At 50.9% G+C, this 19,499-nt stretch overlaps 1 protein-coding gene across 1 annotated transcript in view; it reads left to right on the forward strand.

Annotated features, from left to right (window-relative positions):
• The window catches only part of LOC141164186 (hepatitis A virus cellular receptor 1 homolog), a 71,096-nt gene that overhangs the window by 20,845 nt on the left and 30,752 nt on the right, over window positions 1–19,499 (forward strand). The window lies entirely within an intron of this gene.

A 19,499-nucleotide genomic window follows, 5' to 3' on the forward strand; every position in this document is an offset into this window, starting at 1 on the left:
TCATTGGTAGACCAATCCAGTACAGGATTGTGCAATTTTAACCAGGGCAACCCCAAAATTACAGGAGAAGGCAAATTATTTATTACTACCAAATCCAAATTCTCTTGATGAATACCATTAATAGTGAGGGGAAATTCACAGACCTTGTAACACTCTTCAAGGGAGAGCCATCAACAGAAACCACAGCAATAGGGGATGACAAAGGTTTGGGTTTTATTTTAAGTTTTTCCAAGAATCCCCCATCAATCACATTCAGAGTAGAACCACAATCCACAAATACCCGAAATTCAATTAATTCTTCCTGAGCAGAGGTAGTAGCAGATAGGAATATTCCCTTAGTATTTAAACAGGCTATGCGTGCATAACTGACCTTTTTTTTTTTCTTTGTTCATACGAAGCACACAGTTCTTAATAAAATGACCAGAATTTCCGCAATAGAAGCACAAACCTTCAGAAAGCCTGCGGTCTTTTTCCTGAGAGCGGGGTGTCATCGCCCCAATCTCCATCGGCTCTCCTTTGTCAGCACAGACCCTCTCAAGACTCGGAGCTGACACAGCAGAGGATTTGCTCTCATTAACCCTTGCACGCAGTCTCCTGTCCACCCCTATAGCTAATTGCATAGCCTCCTGCAAGTTTCCAGGTGTGAGATAAGCAATCAGCAAATCTTTAACCCTTTCACCTAGCCCCGCAAGAAACAAACTTTTCAAAGCTGAATCGTTCCACCCCACCTGGGCAGACCACTGACGGAAGTGAGAACAATATTTTTCCACATTACCTGATCCCTGCCTCAAACGTCTCAATTCAGACTCAGCAGATGAGACACGATCAGGATCATCGCACAACAAACCCAAAGCAGAAAAAAAACGGATCACTAGGTTGGAGAGAAAAAGCCCATCCCTGAGGATCCTTGCGCAAAAGTGACATTATGAACCCTATGTGCTGTGATTCATCACCAGAGGATCTGGGTCTCAAACGAAAATACAATAAACAAGCATTTTTAAAAGAAAAAAAATCTTGTTGTTCACCAAAAAATAGATCAGGCAGACGTACCTTTGGCTCCACAAAATGTGCTCCAGAACAGCTACTCACGTGTTGTTGGAGCTTGGCCACCTCCAGAGAGAGTCCCTGCAAGCCAAATCTTGAACCGAGACCATGATGAAAACTGGGGGTCTTTCCTTAGAGATACTTTTTGGGCTGGACTTACTGTTATGATCTGCTACAAGCACTAAGGAAAGACAGGAGATCTGTCCCTACAATAGAACTAAACTGGATCCCTACGATGTAACGGGGAACCTGATCCTGCGATCAGACCCGCTAAAGTCCTTGGCTAGTCTGTACGAAGACCTATAGATGTAAGGGAGGGATCCCTACAAGAACTAGGGACTGGGATAAAGTTGGTCACCTCCTAGCAGAAATAGTAGCAGTCAAAGACAAACACACAACAAAGAACATAGAGGTCAGAAGACCTAGTAAAACTAACAGAGAACGGTAAAAGAGCAACAAGCTAGCTCAAGAGTAGTAATGGTCATGTGACCAGCAAACTAGAAAAAACCTAACAGGAGAGTTCTAACAGTCCGGATATTTGTGTTAAAAATCGCTGATTGGTCGCTCGCGCTGCCCGCGACCAATCACCGATTTGGGCGCCAAATTTAAATATTGTCCGCGACCAATCAGCACAGCGGAGTTTAACTGTGGAGCCAAGATCGGTGATTGGTTGCGGCTGATATTTAAATTTGGCGCCCAAATCGGTGATTGGTCACGGGCAGCGCCAGCGACCAATCAGCGATTTTTAACACAAATGTCCGGACCTTTGTAACACCATGCGGATACTGTGGGGAGATCAGCGGCTAGCGTGTGAAGAGAGGACCGGGGAGCGGCGCTGCGGGTCGGGATACTTCTGCTCCGAGCGCCCACTCATGTCCCGGGTTCTCGCAGCAGAAGTACCCGCACAGGCAGCGCCGCTGACATCCATGCGGCTAGGGTGTGAAGGGAGGATCGGGGAGCGGCGCTGACATCCAATTGGTCGCGGACGCTATTTAAAAGTGCCGCACAAATCGGTGATTGGTCGTTGTCTTGGCCCGCGACCAATCACGGATCTTGCCGCAAAAGTTAAACACTACAGTGCTGATTGGTCGCGGAGGCTGCCCGCGACCAATCACCGATTTGGGCGCCACATTCAAATATCGGCCGCGACCAATCACCGATCTTGGCTCCACATTTAAACACCGCTGTGTGGATTGGTCGCGGACGCTATTTAAATGTGGCGCCAAAATCGGTGATTGGTCGCGCCCAGCGTCGGCGACCAATCAGCACAGCGGTGTTTAAATGTGGAGCCAAGATCGGTGATTGGTCGCGGCCAATATTTAAATTTGGCGCCCAAATCGGTGATTGGTCGCGGGAAGAGCCAGCGACCAATCAGCGATTTTTAACACAAATGTCCGGACCTTTGTAACACCATGCGGATACTGTGGAGACATCAGCGGCTAGGGTTTGAAGGGAGGACCGGGGAGCGGCGCTGCGGGTCGGGATACTTCTGCTCTGAGCGCCCGCTCATGTCCCGGGTTCTCGCAGCGGAAGTATCCGCATAGGCAGCGGCGCTCCCCGGTCCTCACCAATACGATTCGCTGATTGGTCGCGTGCGGAGAGCGCGACCAATCAGTCATCTTGGCGCTAAAGTTAAACACCGCTCTGCTGATTGGTCGCGGCCGCTGCCTGCGACCAATCACCGATCTTACCGCCACATTTAAACACTGCTGTGCTAATTGGTCGCGGACGCCAGCCGCAATCAATCAGCGAGCTTGGCGCCAAATTTAAACAACACTCTGCTGATTGGTCGCGGATGCCGGACGCGTCCAATCAGCGAGATTGGCGCCAAATTTAAACAACGCTCTGCTGATTGGTCGCGGACTCCAGCCTCGACTAATCAACGAGATTGGCACCAAATTTAAGCAACGCTCTGCTGATTGATCGCGGTCGCTGGCCGAGATCAATCAGCAGTATTGGCGCAAAATTTAAACACCGCTCTGCTGATTGGTCGCGGTTGTCGGCCGTGACCAATCAGCAGTATTGGCGCCAAATTTAAACCTCACTCTGCTGATTGGTCGCAACCACCGACCGCGACCAATGTTCGTTTTTTGTGCCAAATTTAAACAACGCTCTGCTGATTGGTCGCGGTCGCTGGCCACGACCAATCAGCAGTATTGGGGCCAAATTTAAACCCCACTCTGCTGATTGGTCGCGCTCGCCGGCCCCGACCCATCAGCATTATTCTAGCCAAATTTAAACCCCGCTCTACTGATCGGTCGCGGCCGCCAGGCGAACAATCAGCGAGATTGGCGCCAAATTTAAACACCGCTCTGCTGATTGTTTGAGGCCGCCGGCCGCGACCATTCAGCGATTTTGGTGCCAAATTTAAACAACGCTCTGCTGATTGGCTGCGGCTGTCAGCCGTGACTAATCAGCGATTTTGGCGGCAAATTTAAACACCGCTCTGAATCGCTCTGCTGATTGGTAGCGGTCGGCGGTCGCGACCAATCAGCAGTATTGGCGCCAAATTTAAAAACCGCTCTGCTGATTGGTCGCGACTAATCAGCGATTTTGGTGCCAAATTTAAACACGCTCTCCAGTCCTCACTAACACGGTTTGCTGATTGGTCGCAGCCGCTGCCCGCGACCAATCAGCGATTTTGGCGCAAAATTTAAAAACTGCTTTGCTGATTGGTTGCGGCCGCTAGCCGCGACCAATCAGTGAGATTGGTGCCAAATTTAAACACCGCTCTGCTGATTGGTCACGGCCGCCATCCGCGACCAATCAGCGATTTTGTCGCCAAATTTAAACAACGCTCTGCATCGCTCTGCTGATTGGTAGCGGTCGGCGGTCGCGACCAATCAGCAGTATTGGCGCCAAATTTAAAAACTGCTCTGCTGATTGGTCGCGACTAATCAGCGATTTTGGTGCCAAATTTAAACACGTTCTCCAGTTCTCACTAACACGGTTCGCTGAGTGGTCGTGGCCGCTTTGCTGATTGGTCGCGGTTGCCGAACGCAACCAATCAGCAATTTTGGTGCCCAATTTAAACACCGCTCTGCTAATTGTGCCCGGTCGGCCGCATACATATTCTAGAATACCCGATGCGTTAGAATCGGGCCACCATCTAGTCTATATATATAATCGTCTTATCCCGTCTGTCTTTCTGTCTGTCTGTCTTTCTGTCTGTCTGTCCAGGAAGTCCCGCGTCGCTGATTGGTCCGGCCGCGGCCAATCAGCGACGCGGAATTTGAGAAAAAGATGGCGGCCGTTAGGGGCTCATCTGCAGGACGGAGGTCAGCGGCGATGCAGCAGGGAGATGACCGGCGCGAGGCGCTCATCTCCCGGCCGCTAGCTGAACTGAGGACCGGGATGCGGCGCCGCCGGTCGGGATGCTTCTGCTGCGAGCAGCCGCGCATTTCCCATCTTCTCGCAGCGGAAGTAGCCGCACAAGCAGCTCAGCTCCCCGGTCCTCACTAATACAACGCTGATTGGTCGCGGTCGACGCCCGCGACTAATCAGCGATATGGAAGGAAAATTTGAACGCCGCTCTGCTGATTGGTCGCGGTGGCCGGCCGCGACCAATCAGCATTATTGGCGCCATATTTAAACCCTGCTCTGCTGATTGGTCGCGGTGGCCTGCCGCGACCAATCAGCGATATGGGCGGCAAATTTAAACGCCGCTCTGCTGATTGGTCGCGGTGGCCGGCCGCGTCCAATCAGCATTATTGGCGCCATATTTAAACCCCGCTCTGCTGATTGGTCGCAGTCGCCGGCCGCGACTAATCAGCATTATTGGCGCCAAATTTAAACCCCGCTCTGCTGATTGGTCGCGGTGGCCGGCCGCGACCAATCAACGATATGGGCGGCAAATGTAAACGCCGCTCTGCTGATTGGTCGCGGTCGCCGGCCGCAACCAATCAGCATTATTGGTGCCAAATTTAAACGCCGCTCTGCTGATTGGTCGCGGTGGCCGGCCGCGACCAATCAGCGATATGGGCGGCAAATGTAAACGCCGCTCTGCTGATTGGTCGCGGTCGCCGGCCGCAACCAATCAGCATTATTGGCGCCAAATTTAAACCCCGCTCTGCTGATTGGTCGCGGTGGCCGGCCGCGACCAATCAGCGATATGGGCGGCAAATGTAAACGCCGCTCTGCTGATTGGTCGCGGTCGCCGGCCGCAACCAATCAGCATTATTGGCGCCAAATTTAAACGCCGCTCTGCTGATTGGTCGCGGTGGCCGGCCGCGACCAATCAGCATTATTGGTGCTAAATTTAAACCCTGCTCTGCTGATTGGTCGCGGCCGCCAGCCGTGACCAATCAGCGAGATTGGCGCCAAATTTAAACAACGCTCTGCTGATTGGTCGTGGCTGACCGCGACCAATCAGCGATTTTGGCGCAAAATTTAAACAACGCTCTGCTGATTGGTGGCGGACGCCAGCCGCGACCAATCAGCGAGATTGGCGCCAAATTTAAACAACGCTCTGCTGATTGGTTGCGGCCGCCGGCCTCGACCAATCAGCGATTTTGGCGCCAAATTTAAACCCCGCTCTGCTGATTGGTCGCAGTGGCCGGCCGCGACCAATCAGTGATATGGGCGGCAAATGTAAACGCCGCTCTGCTGATTGGTCGCAACCGCTGGCCGCGACCAATCAGCGAGATTGGCGCCAAATTTAAACAACACTCTGCATCGCTCTGCTGATTGGTAGCGGTCGGCGGTCGCGACCAATCAGCAGTATTGGCGCCAAATTTAAAAACCGCTCTGCTGATTGGTCGCGACTAATCAGCGATTTTGGTGCCAAATTTAAACACGTTCTCCAGTTCTCACTAACACGGTTCGCTGAGTGGTCGTGGCCGCTTTGCTGATTGGTCGCGGTTGCCGAACGCAACCAATCAGCAATTTTGGTGCCCAATTTAAACACCGCTCTGCTAATTGTGCCCGGTCGGCCGCATACATATTCTAGAATACCCGATGCGTTACAATCGGGCCACCATCTAGTCTATATATATAATCGTCTTATCCCGTCTGTCTTTCTGTCTGTCTGTCTTTCTGTCTGTCTGTCCAGGAAGTCCCGCGTCGCTGATTGGTCCGGCCGCGGCCAATCAGCGACGTGGAATTTGAGAAAAAGATGGCGGCCGTTAGGGGCTCATCTGCAGGACGGAGGTCAGCGGCGATGCAGCAGGGAGATGACCGGCGCGAGGCGCTCATCTCCCGGCCGCTAGCTGAACTGAGGACCGGGATGCGGCGCCGCCGGTCGGGATGCTTCTGCTGCGAGCAGCCGCGCATTTCCCATCTTCTCGCAGCGGAAGTAGCCGCACAAGCAGCTCAGCTCCCCGGTCCTCACTAATACAACGCTGATTGGTCGCGGTCGACGCCCGCGACTAATCAGCGATATGGAAGGAAAATTTGAACGCCGCTCTGCTGATTGGTCGCGGTGGCCGGCCGCGACCAATCAGCATTATTGGCGCCATATTTAAACCCTGCTCTGCTGATTGGTCGCGGTGGCCTGCCGCGACCAATCAGCGATATGGGCGGCAAATTTAAACGCCGCTCTGCTGATTGGTCGCGGTGGCCGGCCGCGACCAATCAGCATTATTGGCGCCATATTTAAACCCCGCTCTGCTGATTGGTCGCAGTCGCCGGCCGCGACTAATCAGCATTATTGGCGCCAAATTTAAACCCCGCTCTGCTGATTGGTCGCGGTGGCCGGCCGCGACCAATCAACGATATGGGCGGCAAATGTAAACGCCGCTCTGCTGATTGGTCGCGGTCGCCGGCCGCAACCAATCAGCATTATTGGTGCCAAATTTAAACGCCGCTCTGCTGATTGGTCGCGGTGGCCGGCCGCGACCAATCAGCGATATGGGCGGCAAATGTAAACGCCGCTCTGCTGATTGGTCGCGGTCGCCGGCCGCAACCAATCAGCATTATTGGCGCCAAATTTAAACCCCGCTCTGCTGATTGGTCGCGGTGGCCGGCCGCGACCAATCAGCGATATGGGCGGCAAATGTAAACGCCGCTCTGCTGATTGGTCGCGGTCGCCGGCCGCAACCAATCAGCATTATTGGCGCCAAATTTAAACGCCGCTCTGCTGATTGGTCGCGGTGGCCGGCCGCGACCAATCAGCATTATTGGTGCTAAATTTAAACCCTGCTCTGCTGATTGGTCGCGGCCGCCAGCCGTGACCAATCAGCGAGATTGGCGCCAAATTTAAACAACGCTCTGCTGATTGGTCGTGGCTGACCGCGACCAATCAGCGATTTTGGCGCAAAATTTAAACAACGCTCTGCTGATTGGTGGCGGACGCCAGCCGCGACCAATCAGCGAGATTGGCGCCAAATTTAAACAACGCTCTGCTGATTGGTTGCGGCCGCCGGCCTCGACCAATCAGCGATTTTGGCGCCAAATTTAAACCCCGCTCTGCTGATTGGTCGCAGTGGCCGGCCGCGACCAATCAGTGATATGGGCGGCAAATGTAAACGCCGCTCTGCTGGTTGGCGCCAAATTTAAACCCTGCTCTGCTGATTGGTCGCGACTAGTGTTGAGCGATACCTTCCGATATCAGGAAATATCGGATCGGATTGGATCGGACCGATACTGAAAAAGTATCGGATATCGCCGATTCCGATACCGGAAACCAATGCAAGTCAATGGGACAGAAATATCGGAATGAAAATAAACCCTTTCTTTCCTTGTAGGTTAATTCTACATGAAGGAAAACAACTAAGCATAATGTAGAATGTATTGGGGGAAGTGGGGGAGACAAAAGGCATAGAGGTTTAGCCCAATCAAATGGAATAGCAGGAATTAATATTTTTTTTAAGACGTTCTGAGTTACAGAAATATTGACTATGTTAAGTATTTTTATATTTTGTCAGATATTTATGTTTCACTACTTCCATGCTCTTCACCTTCTTTTTTACTTCTCCCACACTTTCTCCTTCATTATCCTCAGCATCTTTTTCATCCACTTCTTCTTCACCTTCTTCATCTTCTTCTTCTTCACCTTCTTCGTATTATTCTTTTTTTTTACATTCTTCATATTCTTCTTCTTCATCATATTCTTATTTGTGACAGGCATTCCTGTAGTTGTTATCTATAAAAGGTTGGACATTACACCTTTCGTTCTGCCCGTCACAAAAGATTTACAACAGGATTTGTCCGCGTTCAGTTTGGCCTGCAGCAGCAGGTCTTTTCCAGGGGCACCACGAGGAGGAACGGACTCAACCCCATACACTGCTTAGTCATCTTCTGCTTATAATTTAGATATTATCTTTTGCTCTGATTTTTAGTCTTATGCTTAATGTTCTTCCGCTTTTTGTTCTGCAGCTTCTTGTATTTCTGCTTCTTGGTTTTCTGTCTCTTGCTCTTCTGTATCTTGGTGCTTGTCTTCTCTTCTTTGTCCTCTTGGTCAACTTCTTCAGGGTCATCTTCTTGGTCTTCTTCGGGGTGGTCTTCAGGGTCGTCGTCTTTTGGGGGTCCTCGTCTTCGGGGTCCTCGTCTTCTTCGGGTTGGTCTTCTGGGTCCTCGTCTTCGGGGTCCTCGTCTTCTTCGGGGTGGTCTTCAGGGTCTTCGTCTTCTTCGGGGTGGTCTTCAGGGTCCTCGTCTTCTTCGGGGTGGTCTTCAGGGTCCTCGTCTTCAGGGTCCTCATCAGGGAGCTCCAGAGTGATTACCAAGAACCATTTCAAAAAGCTTGAACTTGGAAATGTAGCAGAAGGAACAAGAAGGCTGAGGAACTACCAAGGACCAGCTGACGGTACTGGAACCCGGATGGGTAGCAGAAGGTACAAGAGCCAATGGAACTACCGAGGACCAGCTGATGGTACTGGAACGCGGTTACTAAGCAGGAGGTACCTGTGCCAGAAAGCACTACCAAGGACCAGCAGACGTTGGTGGAACTTGGATACTGAGAAGGAGGCACCTAATCCAAAGGCACTGCCGAGAACCAGCTGACGGTACTGGAACCCGGATGGGTAGTAGAAGGTATAAGAGCAAATGGAACTACCGAGAACCAACTGACGGTACTGGAACCCGGATGGGTAGCAGAAGGTACAAGAGCCAATGGAACTACCGAAGACCAGCTGACGGTACTGGAACTCGGTTACTAAGCAGGAGGTACCTGTGCCAGAAAGCACTACCAAGGACCAGCAGACATTGGTGGAACTTGGATACCGAGAAGGAGGCACCTAATCCAAAGGCACTGCCAAGAACCAGCTGACGGTACTGGAACCCGGATGGGTAATAGAAGGTATAAGAGCAAATGGAACTACCGAGAACCAGCTGACGGTACTGGAACCCGGATGGGTAGCAGAAGGTACAAGAGCCAATGGAACTACCGAGGACCAGCTGATGGTACTGGAACGCGGTTACTAAGCAGGAGGTACCTGTGCCAGAAAGCACTACCAAGGACCAGCAGACGTTGGTGGAACTTGGATACTGAGAAGGAGGCACCTAATCCAAAGGCACTGCCGAGAACCAGCTGACGGTACTGGAACCCGGATGGGTAGTAGAAGGTATAAGAGCAAATGGAGCTACCGAGAACCAGCTGACAGTACTGGAACCCGGATGGGTAGCAGAAGGTACAAGAGCCAATGGAACTACCGAAGACCAGCTGACGGTACTGGAACTCAGTTACTAAGCAGGAGGTACCTGTGCCAGAAAGCACTACCAAGGACCAGCAGACTTTGGTGGAACTTGGATACCGAGAAGGAGGCACCTAATCCAAAGGCACTGCCAAGAACCAGCTGACGGTACTGGAACCCGGATGGGTAGTAGAAGGTATAAGAGCAAATGGAACTACCGAGAACCGGCTGACGGTACTGGAACCCGGATGGGTAGCAGAAGGTACAAGAGCCAATGGAACTACCGAAGACCAGCTGACGGTACTGGAACTCGGTTACTAAGCAGGGGGTACCTGTGCCAGAAAGCACTACCAAGGACCAGCAGACATTGGTGGAACTTGGATACCGAGAAGGAGGCACCTAATCAAAAGGCACTGCCGAGAACCAGCTGACGGTACTGGAACCCGGATGGGTAGCAGAAGGTACCCATGTAAAAAAAAGTTTCAAGTCTGCGAGCCGGCCGCAGTTACCAAAACCCACAGTCCTACAGGGGGTGCTTGTCCTATTGGCACTATGGAACCAGCCTTCATTGCCAGATCCCGCAGCCCACATAGGAGTCACCTAAACTGCAGGTACCATAGAGTCGGCTAACCCGACCGCAACACGACAGGACAACGCATTGGAGGCAAAGTGACGTTGACACTACTTGGAAACAGCTGGCGTGCTGGAACCAGGCTGGGCAGGAGGGAGTACCCGTGCCAAAGACACTGCCGAGAACCAGCTGACGGTACTGGAACCCGGATGGGTAGTAGAAGGTACAAGAGCAAATGGAACTACCGAGGACCAGCTGACGGTACTGGAATCCGGATGGGTAGCAGAAGGTACAAGAGCCAATGGAACTGCCGAAGACCATCTGATGGTACTGGAACTCTGTTACTAAGCAGGAGGTACCTGTGCCAGAAAGCACTACCAAGGACCAGTAGACGTTGGTGGAACTTGGATACCGAGAAGGAGGCACCTAATCCAAAGGCACTGCCGAGAACCAGCTGACGGTACTGGAACCCGGATGGGTAGCAGAAGGTACAAGAGCCAATGGAACTGCCGAAGACCAGCTGACGGTACTGGAACTCGGTTACTAAGCAGGAGGTACCTGTGCCAGAAAGCACTAACAAGGACCAGCAGACATTGGTGGAACTTGGATACCGAGAAGGAGGCACCTAATCCAAAGGCACTGCCGAGAACCAGCTGACGGTACTGGAACCCAGATGGGTAGCAGAAGGTACCCATGTAAAAAAAAGTTTCAAGGCAGCGAGTCGGCCGCAGTTACCAAAACCCACAGTCCTACAGGGGGTGCTTGTCCTATTGGCACTATGGAACCAGCCTTCATTGCCAGATCCCGCAGCCCACATAGGAGTCACCTAAACTGCAGGCACCATAGAGTCGGCTAACCCGACCGCAACACGACAGGACAACGCATTGGAGGCAAAGTGACGTTGACACTACCTGGAAACAGCTGGCATGCTGGAACCAGGCTGGGCAGGAGGGAGTACCCGTGCCAAAGACACTGCGGGGAAACAGCTGGCGGTGCTGGAACCCAGGGTAAATACTAAAAACAGAGTGGAGCCAGAGGCGTAATTGGAGCAACTTTAAAATCTGCAGTAGTGTGAATGTGGACAGAGCAGGAGAATTTGCCGGACACACAGCAGGGGAACAGCTGGCGCTACTGAACCCCAATAACACTGGAGCAAGCGTTGACTGTGCAGACGGCACTTCTGAGCAGCAACTAGCGGTATTGGAGCCCAGGGTAAATACTAAAAACAGAGGAGCCAGAGGTGTATTTGGAGGAGGTTTTAAATCAGTAGTACAGTGGATGTGACAAAGCAGGAGAATTTGCCGGACACACAGCAGGGGAACAGCTGACGTTACTGAACCCCAATAACACGGCAGCAAGTGTTGACTGTGCAGACGGCACTTCCGAGCGCCAACTGGCGGTGTTGGAGCTCAGGGATAATACTGAAAACAGAGGAGCCAGAGGTGTAATTGGAGCAACTTTAAAATCTGTAGTAGTGAGAATGTGGACAGAGCAGGAGAAATTGCCGTCCGCACAGCAGGGGAACAGCTGACGTTACTGAACCCCAATAACACGGCAGCAAGTGTTGACTGTGCAGACGGCACTTCCGAGCGCCAACTGGCGGTGTTGGAGCTCAGGGATAATACTGAAAACAGAGGAGCCAGAGGTGTAATTGGAGCAACTTTAAAATCTGTAGTAGTGAGAATGTGGACAGAGCAGGAGAAATTGCCGTCCGCACAGCAGGGGAACAGCTGACGTTACTGAACCCCAATAACACGGCAGCAAGTGTTGACTGTGCAGACGGCACTTCCGAGCGCCAACTGGCGGTGTTGGAGCTCAGGGATAATACTGAAAACAGAGGAGCCAGAGGTGTAATTGGAGCAACTTTAAAATCTGTAGTAGTGAGAATGTGGACAGAGCAGGAGAAATTGCCGTCCGCACAGTAGGGGAACAGCTGACATTACTGAACCCCAATAACACGGCAGCAAGTGTTGACTGTGCAGACGGCACTTCCGAGCGCCAACTGGCGGTGTTGAAGCTCAGGGATAATGCTGAAAACAGGAGCCAGAGGTGTAATTGGAGCAACTTTATAATCTGTAGTAGTGAGAATGTGGACAGAGCAGGAGAAATTGCCGTCCGCACAGCAGGGGAACAGCTGACGTTACTGAACCCCAATAACACGGCAGCAAGTGTTGACTGTGCAGACGGCACTTCTGAGCGCCAACTGGCGGTGTTGGAGCTCAGGGATAATACTGAAAACAGAGGAGCCAGAGGTGTAATTGGAGCAACTTTAAAATCTGTAGTAGAGAGAATGTGGACAGAGCAGGAGAAATTGCCGTCCGCACAGTAGGGGAACAGCTGACGTTACTGAACCCCAATAACACGGCAGCAAGTGTTGACTGTGCAGACGGCACTTCCGAGCGCCAACTGGCGGTGTTGGAGCTCAGGGATAATACTGAAAACAGAGGAGCCAGAGGTGTAATTGGAGCAACTTTATAATCTGTAGTAGTGAGAATGTGGACAGAGCAGGAGAAATTGCCGTCCGCACAGCAGGGGAACAGCTGACGTTACTGAACCCCAATAACATGGCAGCAAGTGTTGACTGTGCAGACGGCACTTCTGAGCGCCAACTGGCGGTGTTGGAGCTCAGGGATAATACTGAAAACAGAGGAGCCAGAGGTGTAAGTGGAGCAACTTTAAAATCTGTAGTAGTGAGAATGTGGACAGAGCAGGAGAAATTGCCGTCCGCACAGCAGGGGAACAGCTGACGTTACTGAACCCCAATAACACGGCAGCAAGTGTTGACTGTGCAGACGGTACTTCCGAGCGCCAACTGGCAGTGTTGGAGCTCAGGGATTACAGTTCAGGTGGTAGAAACATGAACACAACAGGAGACCTGGATACTGTTGCCAACCAATTATTTATTCTGGAAGAGGACTGGCAAATTCATGAGAGATCCAGGCCTTGTTCATTTTGAGAAAAGTAAGCCGGTCAACGTTATCGGAGGATAGTCGCATGCAACGGTCTGTTAGTACACCACCTGCGGCACTAAAGACTTGTTCCGATAATACACTAGCAGCAGGGCAAGCTAGCACCTCCAATGCATACTGACTAAGCTCTGGCCATGCATCCAGCTTACTGACCCAAAACTTGAAGGGAGAAGAGCCGTCTGGGAGTACACTAAGAGGGCAAGACATGTAGTCTGTCACCATCTGACGGAAACGTTGCCTCCTGCTGACTGGAGCCGTCTGTGATGGTGTAGACATTTGTGGCGGCGGGGACACAAAACTTTGCCACATTTCGGCCATACTGGTCTTGCCTTGTGCTGAGGTGCTGCTTCTGCTCCCTCTTTGTGCAGAGCTTCCTCCACTGCCTCGACGCACTGAGCTGCTTTGTAAAGCACTAGCAGCACTGCTCTCGGTTGGAATGGAGAACATGATGGAATGCACCAGTGCGTCTTGGTACTCCCGCATTTTACGCTCCCGGTTCAACGGTGTTATGAGGCTTTGTAAGTTGTCCCGGTAGCGAGGATCTAGGAGGGTGGACACCCAATAATCAGCCGTGTTGAGAATGTGGGCGATGCGGCGGTCGTTTCTCAGGCAGTGCAGCATGAAACCAACCATGTCCTGCAGACTGCCAACTGGCCAAGAAACGCTGTCCCCTGCTTGAGGCGTGATCTCTGCCTGCTCTGCATCACCCCACCCTCGCTCTAGATACTGACTACTAGAGCATTGTGTACCTGCCTCCTCTGGACAGATGTCTTCCTCATCCATTGACTCCTCCTCATCCTCCTCACAAAGTGTCCCCTGCCTAGGCCTTTGTGAGGAACCACGTTGCGCAGATTGTAGAGAAGCAGATGGCATTTGTGACTCCTCATCCTCCACCTCTTCCAAAACCTCGTCCCTTAGTGCTTGCAGTGTTTTTTCAAGCAGGCAGATAAGGGGGATAGTCATGCTGACTAGTGCATCATCTGCACTCGCCATCCGCGTGGAATAATCGAAGGCACGCAAAACGTGGCAAATGTCCTTCATAGAGGCCCACTCAGTGGTGGTGAAGCGCGAACGGCAAGCACTGCGACTTGTTTGCGCCTGCTGCAGCTGGTACTCCATTACTGCTGCCTGCTGCTCACACAACCTCTCCAACATATGTAACGTTGAATTCCACCTGGTGGGTAGGTCACATATGATGCGATGTTCCGGAAGACGTAATCGGCGCTGCAGAGCTGCAATGTGTGATGGAACGCCGCAAGTGAGCACACTCTATGCGGACCTTGTGAAGCAGGCATCAAGATCCGGATAATCCCTCAAAAAACTCTGCACGACCAAGTTGAGCACATGTGCCAGACATGGGATGTGAGTGAGGTTGCCTAGGCCCAGAGCTGCCACCAGATTTCGGCCATTGTCACACACTACCATGCCTGGCTGGAGATTCGCTGGCACAAACCACACGTCGCTCTGCTGCTTGATGGCATTCCAGAGCTCCTGCATTGTGTGGCTTCGATTCCCCAAAGAAATTAATTTTAATACAGCCTGTTGACGTTTGGCCACGGCTGTGCTCATATCGGTCATCATAACAGGTAACCGTTCACGGGTCGATGTAGAGGTAGACCGTGACGGCTCCTGCAGCGCTGATTCAGAGGAACTGGAGTATGAGGAGGAGTCAATGTGTACAGACTGGATTCCTGCAATCCTTGGAGTTGGCAGAACACGTACAGCGCCACTCTCAAGATCTGTACCCGGCTCCACAACATTTACCCAATGGGCAGTGAGGGAAAGGTATCGTCCCTGTCCATGCTTACTGGTCCACGCATCGGTGGTCAGGTGGACCTTGCTACTGACGGCGTTTTGTAGCGCATGTTTAATTTTTCCCTCCACATGATGTTGCAGGGCAGGGACGGCTTGCCTGCTGAAATAAAAGCGGCTGGGCACGTTGTATTGTGGGACTGCCAATGCCATAAAGTTACGGAATGTGTCAGTCTCCACCAGTCTGAATGATAGCATTTCAAGAGCCAGTAGTTTAGCAATGCCAGCATTCAGAGCCTGTGCTCGGGGGTGGTTTGCCGAGTATGGGTGCCTTTTCTCCCATGCCTGTGCTAACGATGGCTGTAGACTGGCCTGGGAGTGTGAGGATGACTGGGAAAGTGGTGCTGTGGGTGGAATTACACTGTGTCTCTGTACAACAGTGCCAGAGATTCTTCCATGGCGATCCTGTGAGGAACTGAACCAGCTGTGTGTGAGCTGGAGGAAGAGGCTACAACACGAGCTGAAGAGGTGATAGGTGGCACTGTAGGTTGGCCTAGGTCTTCAGTGTGTTTTTGTAACTCCACCACGTGCTTGGTCCGCACATGTTTCCACATATTTGTGGTATTGAGGTTGCTGACACTTTTCCCTCTTTTCACCTTCTGATTACACAGCTTGCATTTGACAAAGCAAATGTCATCTGCAACTGTGTCAAAAAAGGACCAGGCACTGCAAGTCTTGGGAGCGCCCGCTTTGGATTTTGGAAGAGCCATGCTCCTAATGGGTGCCGAAGTGGAGGCTACAGGCAACCAAGTCTGCCCCCTCCCTCTCCCTCCTTTTTGGGCTGTTCGGGGAATCTCTTTTTCAGAGCTGCTCCCACCACCTTCCTGTCCCTCACGCCATGATGGGTCAAGGACCTCATCATCTACACCACCCTCTTCAAACAACTGCTTCTCCTGGGTAGTCTCGACAGCACAGTACGCACCAGAAAGAGGCACCTGAGTCTCATCATCAGATGCGTACTGAGGTGTGCTGCTGACCATAGGCACTGGCCCACCCGCCTCTTCAGATTCAGAGAGACAAAATGGTTGCGCATCACTGCATACTACCTCTTCTTCAAATTCTCGAATTCTGCTTGGCTGGCCCCCTCTTTCCAAGCCAAGAGATTCAGAGAACAGAAGTAGAGATGGCTCCTGTCCAGGGCTCTCTGACTGCCTGGGCAATTTGGCAGGTGGTGAAGAGACAGATGGGTGCTCTTCAGTGCTCAGGACCTGAGAGGATCTGGAACTAATAGAAGTCGATGCGTTAGCTGCCATTCATCCGACAACGGCTTCAATTTGGTCCTCCCGCAGCAGTGGGGTACGGCTAGCTCCAACAAATCTGCGCATAAAGGACTGTTCCCTGGTAAAACTGGGGGATGCTGAGTCACTGGTGCCCGCAGCAGGCACAGAATCCCCACGTCCTCTCCCTGCAGGCACAGAATCCTCACGTCCTCTCCCTGCAGAAACTCCACGCCCACGACCACATGCCTTACTCCCTGCCTTCTTCATCTTGGTAGACTGATAAAGATAGGCAGAAAAGTACTAAGGGCTTAGTGTGCTTATTCCTGAACAGCTGCTAACAGGTATAAGAAACACTAATTTTATAAAGTGTGGACTAGACTTTAATATGAGCTAATGTGGCCTACACAACTGTAAAGTGGAGTGTTTGGTGAACTTTATTTAGGTTTTTTTTGTCACAAAAAGACACTGGATGTGCCTAAAGATGTAATACCGATAGTATCACAAACTTTTTGTAGCTATTACAATGTAGGAAGGTAACCTACAATGCAATAGATGAGGCTACAAAAAATAGGCTAATACTAATCTGGCTGGGGATGCAGGGCCCAATGCTGCAGAAAGGCTCCTCTAACTACTCCTATATAGTGTGTTTGGAACCAATTTAGCTGAATACGGATGGAACCACCACACTAATAGGAGATATCAGTAAAAATTATGAATTGGCAAAAAAGGACAATGTATGAGGCAGTGACACACACTGAGTGCACTACAACAAGGCGTGGCTGAAGTACACACTACAGGGTGAGCTGCACTCACACACACAGACCTTGCGGACAGCGGTGAACAGTACAGATGCAGAGCACTGTGCACTAGCACTGCAAGACCAAAAAAATTTCTCTATCTACTCCTATATAGTGTGTTTGGAACCAATTTAGCTGAATACGGATGGAACCACCACACTAATAGGAGATATCAGGAAAAATTATGAATTGGCAAAAAAGGACAATGTATGAGGCAGTGACACACACTGAGTGCACTACAACCAGACGTGGCTGAAGCACACACTACAGGGTGAGCTGCACTCACACACACAGACCTTGCAGACAGCGGTGAACAGTACAGATGCAGAGCACTGTGCACTAGCACGGCAAGACCAAAAAAATTTCTCTATCTACTCCTATATAGTGTGTTTGGAACCAATTTAGCTGAATACGGATGGAACCACCACACTAATAGGAGATATCAGGAAAAATTATGAATTGGCAAAGAAGGACAATGTATGAGGCAGTGACACACAGTGAGTGCACTACAACCAGACGTGGTTGAAGCACACACTACAGGGTGAGCTGCACTCACACACACAAACCTTGCAGAAAGCGGTGAACAGCACAGAGAACTGTGCACTAGCACTGCAAGGCACAGCGATTTATAAAGTAGCTTGGGTAAAGCAGAATAGACCAAATAGGTAGCTAAAACTGTCCCTCAGAACAACAGCGTCCTATCCCTAACTGAATTCACAGCAGAGTGAGCTCAAAATGGCGGCGGCGGCTTTTATAGTGCATCATGACATCATTTCAGCAGCCAATCACAGCCATGCCATTAGTTAAGATGCCTACATGCCTAACAGGATGTGCCCACACTTCTTAGGATCCTCATTGGCTGAATAAAATGAAAATGGCTCATTGCATTATGGGAACTTCCGATTCCGGTATACGATATTGCAAAAGTATCGGAATTAAGTATCGGAAATCCGATACCGCGAATATCGGCCGATACCCGATATTTCAGTATCGGAATGCTCAACACTAGTCGCGACCAATCAGCGATTTTGGCGCCAAATTTAAACATCACTCAGCTGATTGGTCGCGGCCGCCAGCCGCGACCAATCAGCGAGATTGGCGCCAAATTTAAACAACACTCTGCTGATTGGTCACGCCCGCCGGCCGACCGCGACCAATCAGCGAGATTGGCACCAAATTTAAACACCCCTCTGCTGATAGGTTGCGGCCGCCACCATTCAGCGAGATTGGCGCCAAATTTCAACAACGCTCTGCTGATTGGTCAAGGCCGCCGGCCGCGACCTATCAGCGATTTTGCCACAAAATGTAAACACTGCTCTGCTGATTGGTCGCGGCCGTCAGCAGCGACCAATCAGCGAGATTAGTGCCAGATTTAAACAACGCTCTGCTGATTGGTCGAGGCCGCCGGCCGCGACCAATCAGCAATTTTGGCGCCAAATTTAAACACCGCTCTGCTGATTGGTCGCCGGCCGCGACCAATCAGAGATTTTGGCGCCAAATTTAAACACCCCTCTGCTGATTGGTCGCGTTTGCAGGCCGCGACCAATCAGCATTATTGGCGCCAAATTTAAACACCGCTTTGCTGATCAGTCGCGGTCGCGACTAATCAGCGATTTTGGCGCCAAATTTAAACACGCTCTCCAGTCCTCACTAACACGGTTCGCTGATTGGTCGCAGCCGCCGCCCGCGACCAATCAGCGATATTGCCGCCAAATTTAAACACCGCTCTGCTAATTGCGCCCGGTCGGCCGCATACATATTCTAGAATAACCGATGCGTTAGAATTAGGCCACCATCTAGTATCTAAATATTCGAGTTCAAAAGGCATAGAAGATTTCACTCACACATATAAGAAGCAAATGAACAGTTTAAATAAAAAAACAAACAAACACCATAGTTGCTCCCTGCCTCGCATGGTGCTGGCTCAGCTTCTAAACCCAGCACATACAGTGTACCCACCATATGACGTACTATAATAAGTATTCACGTGTATGAGAAAACTGAGAGAGAAGAATATTAGATGAGCAATGTGGCCGACAGCAATCACATATCTACAGTGTGGGCCATTTATATGGATACACCTAAATAAGATGGGAATGGTTGGTGATATCAACTTCCTGTTTGTGGCACATTAGTATATGGGAGGAGGAAAACTTTTCCAGATGGGTGGCGACCATTTTGAAGTCGGCCATTTTGGATCCAACTTTATTTTTTTCAATGGGAAGAGGGTCATGTGACACATCAAACCTATTGAGAATTTCATAAGAAAAACAATGGTGTGCTTGGTTTTAATGTAACTTTATTCTTTCATGAGTTTTTTACAAGTTTATGACCACTTATAAAATGTGTTCAAAGTGCTGCCCATTGTGTTGGATTGTCAATGCAACCCTCTTCTCCCACTCCTGACACACTGATAGCAACACCGCAGAAGAAATGCCAGCACAGGCTTCCAGTATCTGTTGTTTCAAAAGGCAAAAAGAAAAAAAAAGTTTTGCATCCCCCGAACCAAAGTAATACCT

Source organism: Phyllobates terribilis, unplaced genomic scaffold, assembly GCF_046119375.1.
Source record: "Phyllobates terribilis strain yellow unplaced genomic scaffold, ASM4611937v1 Scaffold_10__3_contigs__length_209671492, whole genome shotgun sequence".
NCBI lineage: Eukaryota > Metazoa > Chordata > Amphibia > Anura > Dendrobatidae > Phyllobates > Phyllobates terribilis.